Source organism: Dreissena polymorpha, chromosome 2 (assembly GCF_020536995.1).
Source record: "Dreissena polymorpha isolate Duluth1 chromosome 2, UMN_Dpol_1.0, whole genome shotgun sequence".
Taxonomy (NCBI): Eukaryota; Metazoa; Mollusca; class Bivalvia; order Myida; family Dreissenidae; genus Dreissena; species Dreissena polymorpha.
In genome coordinates this window covers 70,920,586-70,937,366 of record NC_068356.1, presented here as the reverse complement: position 1 = coordinate 70,937,366, position 16,781 = coordinate 70,920,586, and positions in this window count along the sequence as shown.

Here is a 16,781-nt window from a genome sequence, read left to right as displayed (position 1 = left end):
TTGAGCAGAGCATCTCAAATCGCAACAATTTGTGCTGAAAGAGCTCATGAACACGTTTTAATAGTTGTTCACTTCTTTTTCTACAAAGCTTGTAACAATATTCCAGTATTTTGACCGATTGTAATTATTTAGGGTAATCGTTTTACGCCTGAACGCCCGTTATAAATCAAAGCTCCTAACGCGAAAGCCACATGGCTTATCAGGCGTTATAATAAAATGCATTTTCAAGCATTTCTACGTGAAAGATCGGTCTGAAAATTGGCATGCACATAGAAAATAGGTTTATAAGTATCGAGAAGTGCTTATTTTTCGCGATGTTAACAGTAAACGTTGTCTTATAGGTTACAATACACTAAATGAACGCTTCATGTAGGGCTGTACTCTCTAAAAAAATATCATAGTTGACAGGAAGGCATGTTTTACACTTTTTACCATTATTCAGGTGTTATCTTGCGGAGATAATGGTAGGGCATGAATAGGTGTTCACTACTGAATCCCTGAAATATGATACACTTGAAGACTATAGTAAACCATTTCACTAGAAAAGGTTACATTCCACTAAGAAACGGTCGAAAAAAAAAGTTGCAAAAACAGTCGATTTTGATTTGTGTCAAGTTCTTTCTTGCATTGTACATGACATATCTTTTTTATTGCATAAATCGATTCCGCTTAGAATGGCCTTTAAGAAAAGGTATGGTTATGGGGGTCTCTATGTGCAAAATGTTGCATTTATTTTCGCTCAACGTTGTCGCTTTTACATTGAATTATATAGGTCACATAACCCCAAACCGGAACTCCTGTTTTTAGGGTTACATGCAGTCAGTTTGATACTTAGCACACATTGTTGAGTGCATGCTGCCTAGGATTTGTAAAATACATTGCAAATGGTTGGTTTTGGTATCAACATGAAGGTATATTTGTAAGCAATAAGAAAATAAGCCATTTTTGTGCTCTACTTTTTGTGTTGATGGTTCCCGGCTTTGAAAGTAGGTCATACTATTTGAGCCCAAAATGGTTGTCTGCACAGCTGTCAAAACCGGTTTGCCTTTTCTAAGGTAATTATTTTGAGTTTGCGCGTATAGAATTTAATGACATGCATTTTTTTCAAAAGATTATGCATTAATCTTTCCAATGATGTATGATGATATAGTGGGTATGCGCTTGATCATGGTAAAAATTGATATCGAACTTCAACTATTTTATATGTAATATAGAAGGAAATTAATTGCGCATGCGTAACCTATAGGGAAACTATTTGGTGTATTATGACCGGGTGTGTATAAAACGCGGCATTTAGCGCAGACTGCAAATTGCAGGCTGCGTTATCGGGCCATAAAACGCAGCCAATATAGACATCGTTGCAGTCAATATAGATATCGTTGGAAAACGCAGGCAATATAGACAAAGAAGGAATACGCAGACGATATGCAATATAGTTTATGTGCTATATTTAACTAATTAATTTATTGCATTTCTAAAATGAATGTGCTATATTTAACTAATTAAATACTTGTAAGTTGTATTGCATTTCGTTGAATTTATGAACCAAGAACATTCTAAAAATGAATATCAGTCAATTTGAAGTTGAATATTGATACCAGGAGGTTTATTTTACAAGATGTATACGATATATAAATAAAAAAGAATATAAAGTTGTAATAAAAAAAAAAGACTGTATATACACATTTCATTGCGTGAAACTTATTCGAATAATAGGAAATTCTAATTTAAATTAAGAGCGATGGTTATCCCTATTTGTTTAAAATAATGAAATATTAAAGCTTTATACGTTTTAAACTCATTAACGAATACGCAGCTTTGAGTGCAGACAATATATAAAAAGGAAGAAAACAGATTAGGTCAATGTTTCGCGATGATGGGCAAAATTTATTTTAAATAAAAACTATCTAGCATTTAAGCCGTTGAACTAATGAAATTGTATTGAGAATTTATTTATATGAATTTAGGAACCTAGATGTTCTGTATCAAGATGAAGACATAATAATGTGTTTTTATGAGCACAATTGAATAATTAAAATTGAGATAATATAATTATATAACTGTATGTATATTTAATGTATGTATAGATTAAACGCAATGTTGTTTTCATCGAAGCCAATATGGACATCGCTGCAAATTGCAGGCTGCCTTATCGGCATAAAACGCAGCCAATATAGACATCGTTGCAGTCAATATAGATATCGTTGGAAAACGCAGCCAATATAGAAATAGAAGGAAAACGCAGCCAATATAGACATAGAAGGAATACGCAGCCAATATGGAAATAGAAATCAAAAACTTGTGAAATTTTAAAATGACAGACTCTGTATCAATAATTCGAAGGTTTTAATTAACATTATATGTATGAAAGTACATAAAGTCCATATTATTGTAAAACTTTTAACCTAATATATTTTCAATCGGAATATCGAACAAGTTGAATTTAATCTTCAAAGCACACAAATGTAAACGAGTTTTAATAAAAGAATACTAATTTGTATTAAAAATTATTTTATTAATGAAATACACATTTTACACATTTTATTGCTTTCAAATTATTTAAATAATTATATTTCTACTTGAAATTAAATGCGTGAGCAGGAAGGCAGCTGACACCGCAGCATATATATATATGGTAAACGCAGCTTTTAGCGCAGCCTATGTAGATATGGAGGCAAACTAATTGGGCAGGTTTCGCGCGGGTGGTCATTATTTAGGTCCTCGGATGTTTCGCCCCCAAGACGTTTCCGCCCTGGTCGTTTCGCACCTGGTCGTTTCGCCCCCATATTAGGTGCGAAACGACCAGGGACTAGGTGTTGAGTAGTTTAATTGGTGACCATTATATAATCATCAAAGAAAGTACCCTGAATCAATAATGTAAGTATATTAGTGGAACACTAGGTGTTGAGTAGTTAAATTGGTGACCATTATATTCAATAATGTAAGTATATCACGCATTTATCCGACAAAGGGTAGGTGATAAAAGCAATTAGCCACCATAAGTATATATATTAATGTACAATGAATGCAGATATTTTTTTAATTGACTTGATAATCACAATCCAATCAATTTGATATGAGTATCTTTTATAAGCGGGTTATATAGATATAGATATATATATATGAGGCAATTGACCGTAAATTTAAATAGCATGAGTCTTAAATTAACAATGCATTTCATTGTTCTGTTCTATTATATTCCAAAAAATATTCATGTAGTGCAATTTCATATTTAATACAATACAATGTATGGAAATAAAACAGTTGGTTTCTTGTATGCGTGATATTCTATTAGTATTACTATTTATTAAATTCAATTAAAAATGACTTTGTAAATGGAAATAATAATAAGAAAGTGATGACATGTGTAAATAAGTAGTAGTGTTGCTTATTTTATCTAAATAGCAGCGATAGTATATTTATTATCTCTGTTATATAATGTACTTGTGTATAGTAAGAAATTCTAGTCATAAGTTGATGGTATATTGAATATATTTTGTGTATAGAATCTATTATATAGGAAAAATACAGAAAGCCACTGTTAACCAGTTCACTTAGGTCGTCGCTCTTTTACATCATTTTTCACTATGCGCATTAGTACCCAGTTTTACAAACACCAGTGTTGTATCAACTTCAATATTTTATAACAGGTGTTTAACATAACGTTAACAAGGGCAAATCTGTAAGATTGGCCATGCATGTTTGTAAATTGTGTTATTTTATGTATTATTATATTGTACATGTCATGGACGAGAAATAAACCTTGAAACTCTATGTTTAAGTCGTAAGACATAATTAAACATCTTAAGTGCGATAAGTTCCATTGATTAACTTGACAGCTTACGCACAAAGTGGTGCTTAGGCAACAATCAATTACTGACACCCGCCTTCGATTGTCAATAAATAAACAAATCAGTTTTCTTTTAAAGTGCTCCCTAAATGGATATTTGATAAACAGTATGAACAGGTGTTATAAACATGCCATTCAATGCGGACAGCTTATCTTAACATTGCCACTAATCCGATGTTGTTGCGTAATATTATTTTAACTATCAGATAAAAATCGTCGTGTATTCGTTTCACAGTAAAAATGATTTTAAAAATGTCGTTTTTTTAGGGTTATTATTATTATTTATTTATAATGAAATGATAATTCAACTTGTTCATCTATGTACTTGATTTACTAATAAAACGATATACATTTACTTATTATAAAAAAGTTATTATATAATCCATCGATATATTATATGTAATTAATTAAATAACATTGCTATAGTCTAAGTAGTTTTGTATGTAGTTGACAAAAAGACAGTAATTCATCAGTACTTAATCTATTAAATTGTAATACGAGAAAATTGAAGAATTATTTACTTATACAAACATTAAATTACATGGCAGTAGTTTTGTATGTATTTTTTCGTATTAATTAATAATAGTGAAAAGTCTATGTAGAGCTCTATTTTCGCGTTCTGCTAGTGTTTGGGCTGTAATACCTAAGTATTTAAAGGATGTCACTATTTCTAATAATTCTCCGTAAAGGTAGAAGTTGTAATTTGTATGGCGATTACTTTTTTCTTAGATCGAGGCCTTTGTTTTAGATGTATTTATTTTAAGAGACGCTATGCAGTAATTAAACAATAATTCCTTCGTTTCACAGGTATTTCTCTTGATGAATACAAAGCCGCTGTGACGTCAGGATGCGAGCTTGACTTCGTCTGCAGTCCTTGTTCTAAAAAAGAACAGACACATAGATCAGAGGCCGATATTGATGTCGATGACTTTGCTGCAAATTGGGAAATGGGATTCGACATAAGCGACATTCATGACAACGTCACCGACGAGGACTTGGACAGTACGCGGGCAGAAGGGAATGGAAACGTGGACGATGACGGCGCTATTGACGGTGATCACATTACCGGAAACGAAATGGACGACACAACTGGAAACGGGGACGATGACGGCGATATTGACGGACCGCCAGACATGGAGTGATGTACGCTGTCGAACTCACCTACCCGCGTGCCTGCGGAAAACTACTGAAATATCGAATGTGTTCAAATAGACCCTACGGACATTTCTTCGTGTTGTCATGTTTATGTACTTCATAAACTATATAAATAAAGAATGCTTTCATTGTCGTTTTATGTAACTAAACTACTAAAAAATGTTAATTAAGTGACACAAGTTGCATTAAAATGTCAGAAAAAAAACCATGAAATATATATTAAAACATGTAATTATAACATAAAGAATACTTGAAAAATATGCATTTTTAATTCATATTGTCACATTAATTCAGATGCTGTTTAAAGTCTTGTTTTCTTTAAACTACTCAACAACTATTGTTCCGCTAGTATGGGGGCGAAACGACCAGGTGCGAAACGACCAGGGCGGAAACGTCTTGGGGGCGAAATAACTAGGGTGCGAAAAGACTTGGGCGCGAAACGTCTGTAAATCATTATTTATATTAAATGATGAAATATAAAAGCATTATACGTTTCGAACTCAGTAGAGCAATAAAGAATTGGATTGTACCTTGTTTTGTGTTATCATCCATAAATTAATCCTCATCCAAGGGAGAAAATGGAGCAAGCATATTTCTGACACGTGAAAAAGTTTCATTTTGCCATGTTTACTTATTAGAATTGAAGAACGATATGAGAAGCTTAAGAATAAACAAAAGACCGTTTGAAAGGAGTGTTATACATGTTAAACCAGGGGTCTGTTACAGTGTCTGTCCGATTATCCTTTATTGTGGGATAGTGCGTTCGAAAAAGGTGCGAAATCTGTCAACTTAATATACAAATATAATGAATGTGACACCTGTTGACTAACTTCTCAATATTTGACATTTGTAGACGTTCGAAGGACGCCGGTCACCGGGGTTTTAACTGCACTTAATTGGTCTGAAGGCTTATGTATCTTATGTTCGTAAATATGTCTGTGTAGTTATGAAAATGGAGGTCTCACAAATTTAATAAATTAGTAATTCATTTGCACGTTATGTAAACGCCCCTGTTACTCAACAAATATAAGCAAAATATGAGCAATGCAAATTTGTTTAAAATAATTTCTTTTCCATAATTCTATCAGCAACAACAATAATAGTAAAACAATAACAAGAGATTTCCTTTAAACAGAATAAACAATACAAGCGGAAAGTGTCGTCCAAATTAGCCTGTGCGGCTATACAACAACAATAAAAGTGAAAAAACAAAATAGCAATCAACAAAAAAAGCAATAACCAAAACACCAGCTAATAGAATCACAATATAAACAATGCAATTTCTTAGTACATGTACTGTGCAGTCCGCACATGCTAATCAGAGTCGACAGTCTCCGCCCAAACTGGATTTCCGCTAAGAAGAGACTTCGTTTAAACAGAATATACAATACAAGCGGAAAGTGTCGTCCAAATTTGCCTGTGCGGACTGCACAGCAACAACAATAAAAGTGAAAAAACAAAATAGCAAACAACAAAAGCACAAGCCAATATAATCACAATATAAACGATGCAATTTCTTAGAACTGTGCAGTCTGCGCAGGCTAATTAGAGTCGACACTCTCCGCCCAAACTGGATTTCCGCTAAGAAAAGACTTCGTTTAAACAGGATATACCATACAAGCGGAAAGTGTCGTCCCAAATTAGCCTGTGCGGACTGCACAGCAACAACAATAAAAGTGAAAAAACAAAATAGCAAACAACAAAAGCACAAGCCAATATAATCACAATATAAACAATTCAATTTCTTAGAACTGTGCAGTCTGCGCAGGCTAATTAGAGTCGACACTCTCCGCCCAAACTGGATTTCCGCTAAGAAGAGACTTCGTTCAAACAGAATATACCATACAAGCGGAAAGTGTCGTCCCAAATTAGCCTGTGCGGACTGCACAGCAACAACAATAAAAGTGAAAAAACAAAATAGCAAACAACAAAAGCACAAGCCAATATAATCACAATATAAACGATGCAATTTCTTAGAACTGTGCAGTCTGCGCAGGCTAATTAGAGTCGACACTCTCCGCCCAAACTGGATTTCCGCTAAGAAGAGACTTCGTTTGAACAGAATATACCATACAAGCGGAAAGTGTCGTCCCAAATTAGCCTGTGTTGACTGCACAGCAACAACAATAAAAGTGAAAAAAAAATAGCAAACAACAAAAAGCAATAACAAAAGCACAAGCCAATATAATCACAACGTAAATAATAACAATCACAGTAGTAAATCAACTCGGAATCTGTAGATATTAAACCAATCAATACATTATTATTCGTTATTTGGTCGTTAAGCACTGTATTAAACCTGTTATTTGCAAAAGCCGTGAGATAATTGGGGCATTGAAAGAAAGAAAGTAAACTGTTGTTTTTGAAACGGAGAACACGAGAATCATCCCTGCGTTTCGTACGACGATCATTTCAACTACCGGCACGTAAGAATGAAAAACCTATATGGCAAAAGAAATGCTTTTATCAAGTACTTTTAATGCACACATTACACGAAAAATCATAATCATCTAGCGATTTATCTTGTGGCACAGAAACGCAACTTTTATGAAACCATTCTTTGCAGGTATCACATTGAACCATATCCTCGACGCAATCAGGCAAATTACAAATACAATAGTTTTTAATAATAATAGTTTTACAATGTTTTTGTCGTCGTACGCTGATTGTTTTCTTTGTTAATGGGAATTCGGTCATTTGTTCGGTGTCTATACAATTAATTAGATGTTGGCGCATTTGTGTCGTATCGAATATGAGGTTTAAACAAATCTCTTTTCGAAAACAAAAAGCAGTAATAAAAGCAATGGCAAATAACCCACAGTCTACATTATTATTTTGACGCATAACCTCGGGGAGTTCAATACAAATTTGTTTCTTATCGCGACCATATATATGTGATAACTGAATTTTTAAACCGTCCGGAATTATTGCATCGTCCGAGCGTTCGATACCCACAATGTCCAAAAAATATATTTTGTTGTTGAATAAGATAGTAGAAACCCAATGATCTCTATGGGTGTGATGAATAAATATGAAGACTTGACCATAACAAAAGTTCTATATTTTTTTAAACATTTATTATTAAAGTGTGGCCAATATTGGCATTACCGTGGGTTAGCAGAGCGAACCTTTTCGCACAACTGCTGGAAATCGCGAACGATCTCAGCAGGAGACGAATGTCCGATGTCGTTCGCTCCCGCAACGATGACCACGACCTAACAATTAAAATCAAACTTTCTTTTAGATTTATTCAATACGTAATATATATCAACACAAAAAACGACATACGTAGAAAACGCGTATAGCTTTTATATGATCAATTTATACAACTTGCTTGAGCATTTTCATTTTTTTTTTATTTATGCAAGCGGTTTAAAAACAATGAATCGTTTGTTTGCAACTTCAATTTTTTTTAAAATATAACATATGTACTCAATATATCCAATCAACGGCATTTCTTGGATGGTATTTCTGATTAACATGAACTCAATTATATCATACAGCTCTAAGTGGTACAGCTCGATAAGCTCTTCTTCGACCTGCTGTGGTGATCCAGATCTTATCTACGCACTAAGGCGGCCACTAGCTACGTTACTCCAAAAATTGTGAAAGAAATTTGGTACATTTATTGTTTATTTATTCCCATAATCAGCGATACATGCTTTTGGCAAAATGAATCATATCATAAATACATATACACAATAAGATGAAGTTTGGCTATACCGAGAATTACTGTATGATTTATTGATTATGTTATTCCACAGGTACAGATAAGTAATATATAACACATACAAATCAATAAATCAATGACATCTTTTCGTTTTATGCAAGATTGATAAATTTCAATACCTCACGGCAACGTTCCACAGACTTGTTGACATAATTTGATTAAATAATTCTATGTATTAAACGGCAGTCGAACGTTGTATTTTGCCCAAAGATCTTATTAATAAAACAAACACTTAGGAAATTAATTGAGATTCAATCGTACCAGTAATTCAGACACTCTTTACACTCAATATCATTAACGTTAATAGTATTAAATCTTCTAAGTGATGCAAACACAATCGAAATATAGTGATAAGATACAATAATAGACAACATGCATCAGGTTGATATTAAGGCGAGGAACTGAAGAAATTCTATTATTTCAGTCTTTAAGTCAACAATGACTACCACTATTATTTTAAGAGATTCGGTAAATTGGTATAAATAGGGATTATCACACCTTTAGTCGACAAGCGTGTGCACTAATTGAGTTGTTTAGCCATCGGATGAAAATGTATTGAGTTGATGTTATCAATTGGGAGATGTTTGCAAAGGGTTAATATTAATTACCCAGACTTGGTCTTTGTCATTAATGTATCTTTTTATATGCGACTACGCGCTGATTTTTTTTTTGAATGAAATATTCAAATGTCCTATATATATATTGTTTTAATGTATCTTATTTACAATATATGATCAATAAGACGGATTACAAAGTTAATCAGTGTATTGAGTGTATCCCTGTATTGAGATTATAATAGAGGGATCACCACAGCAAGTTGCAAATACACGGTGTATTCATTCGGGTCGGGTTAGATGTCATTTTTATCAGTGTTTAATTGTTTAATTTAGTTCGCATCTCTTCGCGGCCGACTTGCTGAAGCATTTCGCGTTGCAATGATGTGAGTTGAATCTTTTGCGCATATCTTTTATAGAACCGACAAGTCCGTTTAATAGTCACCAAGCATTAATTATATCGAAATATCAATGGTATACATTTATTTGAAACAGTCAATAATATATACTACATTTAACAAGGAAGTTTCAAAAACAATAGCTTCAACATTTTTTCACACTTTGACAAACGGACGACTTGTTGAAGCATTTCGCGCTGCAATGATGCGAGTTGAATCGTTCGCGTATAGCTTTTATAGAACCGACATGTCCGTTTATTAATTATTAAGAAGTTAATAATTTGTCATAAAACAATTAATGAAGATCCCATTACGTATGGAAAACTTATTGCGCACACAATTATAGGGAAAAAACGTAAACCGCGCATATATAATTATCATACTTACATGTATTTAAACATGGTTGTACGAAACAATGATTAATTTTACACCAATTCTTTATCATGCAATTTTTACAAGAATCAAATGTTTATTTATTTTCTACTTTAATAAAAATTTACCAACATTTTTAAAATGTGAACATGAGTTACGGTTCTACATTAATTAATTTAATATTAAATTGTTTAGCATGAACAAATTAAAAAAATATTTATTTAAGTATTCCATACTACAGCCTTATCTCTAGACAACCCCTATCAGTAATAGCCTTATCTACTCCTCGATAATCAGTGCCCTCATCAGCTCTGAATGACTGACAGATTATCGGTTTATTGTAATTTTAGTGGTGAGAATTAGGGTATTGTTACTGATTAGGAGACAGCTGTTTTCAATTTCTTTCATAGCTCATTAGAAGTAAAAAAATATAAGATTATACAAAATTTATAACAATTAAATAGAAATTCGAATACAAATAATTAAAAAACAAAAAAACATGAACGCAGAAATAGAGCTCTACATAGACTTTCCACTATTATAAATCAACACCCGAACCATTACACGTATTTGAATTAATAATTGCAAATTACATATTTTCCAATATTGGTTCAAAATACTTGACTCGAGTGATAGAAGTACCACAAAAACAAACATGCATCTATCATTCAATTTAGTTTATTTGATTATTGCTTTGCTACTTTAATAATTGTTAGTTGTATATAAGACCTTTCACAACTACTGCAAACATTCATATAACCCGTGAAAAACACCGACCACAAGTGTAACAGAGCAATTAAATGTGACAACCGTTTATTCAGATAATTAAAAAAGGACATTATTATTTTTACTTCTTATAAACTTCTGATCATATTACATCCTTCATCTATTTCTATATATTTTTTCGAGGCGTGCGAGTTGACTTCGAAAAGTGCGAGTTGACCAGAGATGCCGTGCGAGTTGACCAAAAAACGTGCGAGTTGACTACCGTGCGAGTGGACCGGCACCCATATATTATACATTTAACAAGGAAATTGCAAAAACAATAGCTTCAATATTTTTCACCCAAGTAACAGTTCAGATATGTCATCACACAAGAGAGTTGTCATGAGATGTCACGAGGACCCAAGCTACCACCCCTGCAAATGTGACGATTGCATCAAATGCAACTATTAATTTTGCTTTAAGTTGCAATATTAATAAAATTCCTATTAAGATGACAGTACAAACAATAAACAAGTGGTGCCACTTAACAATAAAACATCAGTGCATTTTGGAACGGATTTATTTTCTTAATTATACAGCCTGTTAATAAATTTTTGTTCGTATATATGGAGGAATGTGTAATGTTGATATAAGCCTGCTATACAAAGTAAGTTATTGTTTGTATGATTTCCATCATACTTATAAATTGTGGTAAATTTAAAGACGAACTTCTAATTCTCCAAATTAATTTAAAAATGTTTCATAACAATATGGTTTTATTCACGCACAAAAGCAACAACAGGTAACGTTAACTCACCTTGCAGGAGGGCACGATTTCAAAAATCGACTCCTCTTCACACAGATCTACCGTTGTGAAACCGGAGTATGACAATGTTATAATGTCCTCACTTTTGAGATACTGGTGCATATACTTCACCTGGCTGTGTCCGAAAATCAAAGCCATTCTTTTACACTCACTAGACGGCACACGAAAACACTATAGGAACTATACACACAAAAAGAACACAAAATTACAAAACACTTCTTCCAAATATCGCAATAAACACACACAAAAAAACTGTTGAAAAACACGAAAAAGCACTTTACACACAACACACACAAAACACGTATTCCAAATATCACACTAATCACTGCCAGCACTGATATTACAAGTAATAACAATGATATGAAATGGATACAAAAAATCGGATATAAATATACGACTAAGAATTACTCGCTAAAATATAACAATTTCTTTAACAATATGTGTGAAATTTCATTCCTTAAGATGCAATTTAAATAACTTTGAAGTCATCTGAGCAAATAAACACCCGGCATAATTAAGGGTCTTTTGGGTTAAAATTCAAAGGGAAGTATTAATTGGCAGGTAATTGATGTACATCCTTATATTCACACTTAGACAATCTCGATAAAATAAAATTAGCCACAAACAACATCAATAAGTTTTTGCCTTCTTTCTCTATATTGGCTGCGTTTTTCTTCTGTTTCTATATTGACTGCGTTTTCCTTCTTTGTCTATATTGCCTGCGTTTTCCAACGATATCTATATTGACTGCAACGATGTCTATATTGGCTGCGTTTTATGGCCCGATAACGCAGTCTGCAATTTGCAGCGATGTCCATATTGTCTGCGTTAAAAACCACAATTCGTTCAATCTATACATACATATACATACATACATTTTATACATTTTATATAATTATGTTAATACAATTTTTATTACTCATGTGTGCTCATAAAATCAAATTATGATGTCTTCAACTTGATAAACAAAATAATAAAATTTGTATAAATTTACTGCCATTATAGCGATAAAAAACGATAAGTTTTAAAATTGTTTGGACCCATAAATAAAAACCTTATTGGTACAGTCATTCTCGAACTTTTTTGCCGTCTATCTCTATATTGGCTGCGTATTCCTTCTATTTCTATATTGGCTGCGTTTGCCAACGATTTCTATATTGCCTGCAACGATGTCTATACATTGGCTGCATTGACTGCGTTGAAAATAACAACCCGTTTAATCTGTACATATACTTTACATACATTTATTTCATAAACAATTATGTTAAACAATCAAAACATATTATTATGTCTTCTTCTTGATACAGAAAAACTCAATGCGTTTATAATTAAACTGCCATTTTAGCGATTAAAACGATAATTTACGTCTTATAATTGTTTTGACCTTTACCAGTTTCATACATATACTGTTAATTAAAACCTTCGAATTATTGATACGGTAATTCTCTCGAATTTCACCCGTTTTGCCTTATAGTTTTATATCGTCCGCGTATTCCTTCTTTGTCTATATTGCCTGCGTTTTCCAACGATATCTATATTGACTGCAACGATGTCTATATTGGCTGCGTTTTATGGCCCGATAACGCAGCCTGCAATTTGCAGGCTGACTGACTATTGGGGTTATTTACCCTCGGGACTTCGGTTAAAAACCATTGCCCGAGCACACTGCTTAACATAGAACTCTGCATAAAAAGCCGAAAACGGCCATAAAATGGACAGCCCGATTTTACTGGGCTGTACCATTGGTATAAATATAAAACTTTGCAGTGTTGGTGCGGTGCCTTAATAAAAATCTATTGGTTTAAAAATATATAACCTTTATATGAAGCGTTAAAAAGACGCAGTGCTATACAGTGAATAGGCCTAACGCGGTTAAAAAGCGGCGTTTTAATTGGTTGATGCGCTTATATAACGATGGCGCTGATTGGCCGAAATTTCTTATTAAGGATTGCCAGTAGGTCAATCCGTTTTAAAATAGATTTTCCCACGGCTGACTTTGTACTTTTAAGAAAAAGTAAACAATGATGGTTGATATGCAAAAATATAAATGAAAGAACAAGAATGAGTTAATCCAAAAGAACTTGGATTTGTTTTATAGTATTAGATTACTATGTTTTTTGTTACATTACTGTGCTTATTATTAATTTATATCATTCATATGATGTTGTTATTGTATGTTATTCTTTGTATTGTTTTTTAAGGAGGAGAGAGAGAAAGAATAGCCCAATTTTTATAAGTAAAGATGGTGAAAACACACATACTGTTGTATGTGGCAGCATCATTACCAGACCCATTGTTCAGTATATACTGCAATGGGTTTGTTGGAGTCTTTAGACTTTGTGATCTGTAGTTTAAAAATTTGAATCCAAATAGGACTATTTAATATATTAATTATAGAAAAAGGAATACACAGATGTGTAATATGTTTGTGTAACAATATAATAATATTTGAGGGTTTTCCAGATCACAAAGTGGTTGAACATTGCCACAATATGTTTACATGCATAGTCAAGTACCATTTTTATGTGTATGTTTAAAGTTTAAACTAAATGCCAAACAACAAGATCTAATCATAAGAGAGATATGTTTATATCTAAGAACATTTATTAATAGGGATGCCAGAGCCTGATTTAACAGCTCTCAAATGTAGAGTGAAGTTGCATGTGAAAATGCAATTATATGAGAAGGGAAGGAAAAAAAAAAAAAAAAAAAAGACAATATATGATGTCACATAGAGCGTGTAACTCTCAATTATATATTAATATTGCAATTAAGTATTGTGTTATTAAAAAATTAATGAGTACAAGTTTATGTATGTGGCTCAATGTTGAACACTTGCAGACAGGGAATATAGCCGTAATGCTCCAACATAAGACCCTGTCTGTATGGAACTTAAGGAGGATTGGGCTATAGGAAAGAGAGATCCCCCCAGAGTGGCAATAAAACAATATTTTAAAAGTGGGTTTAGTAATAAACCCTTATGTTAAGGGCAATAACTTACGTGTCTCCAAACGGTCACCTTCATAGGGCCACATAAAAATTAAGGGTAAGACAATGTACTTTACAGTTAAAAATAAGACAGACAGCTAAATTTGTACAAGATGTACATTATTTACAATATGTACAGGACTATATGCATTTATATATTTAAAATACATGTTGCCACCCTGGAGGGTTGAAAGAAGGAGAGATTTTATGGAAGTGTAGGCCGATATGGGTGGGGGAAAAGAAGAGCCAGCAGGGGTGGTGTCACTCAGTTGTACAAGGGAGGTAATTATGATGATGAAGTCTACAATGGTTGTTTCCCCTGGACCAGAGGGAGTGCACGGTCAATAAAAAATAGTTTGTATACTATTGAAGGAAAATTGATAATGGTAAGATGTAAAATGGTAAAAAGACCAAATATTACCTAGATACGTTAAGATAAACCCTAAAAGCTCTAATCTATCCAATATTATTAGTATACTGATGATAACATTGGAAGAAATAGTACTAAAGTACCTTATATGGTATCCAAGATGACAATTAGACAGTAAAACCGAGGCAATTTGCTATATAAAATAGCAATTTAATATAAAAATTAGGATATTTGCTATAAAAGTAGCAATTTTGACAATTAACAATTAACAATTAGACAGTAAAACTGAGGCAATTTGCTATATAAAATAGCAATGTAATATAAAAATTAGGATATTTGCTATAAAAATAGCAATTTTAACATGAGTTAATGCAATAATAATAAAATTAAGGCAATTTGCTATATAAAATAGCAGTTTTCACAAAAATAAGGAAATTGCTACACAAGATAGCAGTTATAGTAATCCTTAATGTACTCCAAGGTACAAGATTAGTACTTTCAACAAGGTCGACAATACTTTGTCCTAGATAGGGCTAAATAGGTGTTTATAATGGTATAAGGCCCTGCACCGTGCACTCCAGTCCGACATGGTTCTTCGAGTTTGAAGGAGAAAGGGTGGGGTGTCAAAGAGGAAGGGAGGGGGTGCAATGCAGCCAACAATCCCAGGTTACTGGACAGCCTCGTCCTTTCTTGTAGTAAGAAATGCCATAAAATATGATTGTATTAAAAAACTGAAAAATGTAAATGGTGGACTAACGTCATGCTCTCATAAAAAATGTGTTAAAATAAAGAAGACCAGGTCAATGCCATTGGCCTGATTTAGAAAGGGCGGGGTAGAACAATAAACCCATTAAAAACTAAAATAAAGGTTGTGTAAAAGCGACACAAATCCAACACAATTATTTGATTACATCAGGTTTGTGCAGAGATTACACATTTTTAAAAGAAAACAGTCACAAGACTGTATAATTAGGTGGGTGTTGGCTGCTCTCCCTCCCCCAATGACCTAGATTTTGTCAGTTATTTGACAATCTAGTAAGTATTTGGAGAGGGCAGAGAAGACCGGGCCCCTAGCTGCTCCCTTGGGGTCTAGCACGTTGGTAAGGTTAAAAACTAGTCCATGGGAGTGCAATGCAGCTTCAAGGTGGTCCCTCTGCGCCTTATGGTTAGGACAGTGTAGCAGCATGTGGGGCGCAGTGAGAGGTTCCTGGCACCTAGGACATGCAGGGTCTATACCGAGGACATACTTTCCTGCGCCACCGGGTAATAGGGTGGTTCCCATCCTCAGGCGCGTGATGGCTCTGTCAAGCACAATGCTTGCTGAGTATCTGTCAGGCGGCCTGAGGGTTTTCGCAGGTCTAGTAAAAGTATGTCGACGGGAAGACAAATTGTCGGTCCGGAGATTCCACTCGCCCAAAACAAATTTCTTTGTCAGGGAGTAGATCTCAGAAGGTGCCAGGGGTTCCCCAACATCTACGGCCCCCCTCAAGAGGCCCTCTTTGGCCCCCCTGTCGGCCTGTTCATTCCCACTGATGTTGACATGTGCTGGACACCATACTAATGTGACCTTTAAAGATTTATCTAGGCACTGTTGATGAAGTTCCAAAATGCTAGCTAAAATATCAGGCCTAGATCTGCTATTTCTGTTTTTTATGGACTCAAGAGATGACATTGAGTCTGATAAAATAGCAGTTTTGGTAGGTTTATTGACCAATATCCAGCACAGAGAGAATTTAATTGCCAAAAGTTCTGCTGTAAAAATAGAGAGATTGTTGCTGAGCCTGTGCGTTTTACTAATGTTTTTTGAAGGGATTACAAAAGAGTTGGCTACCA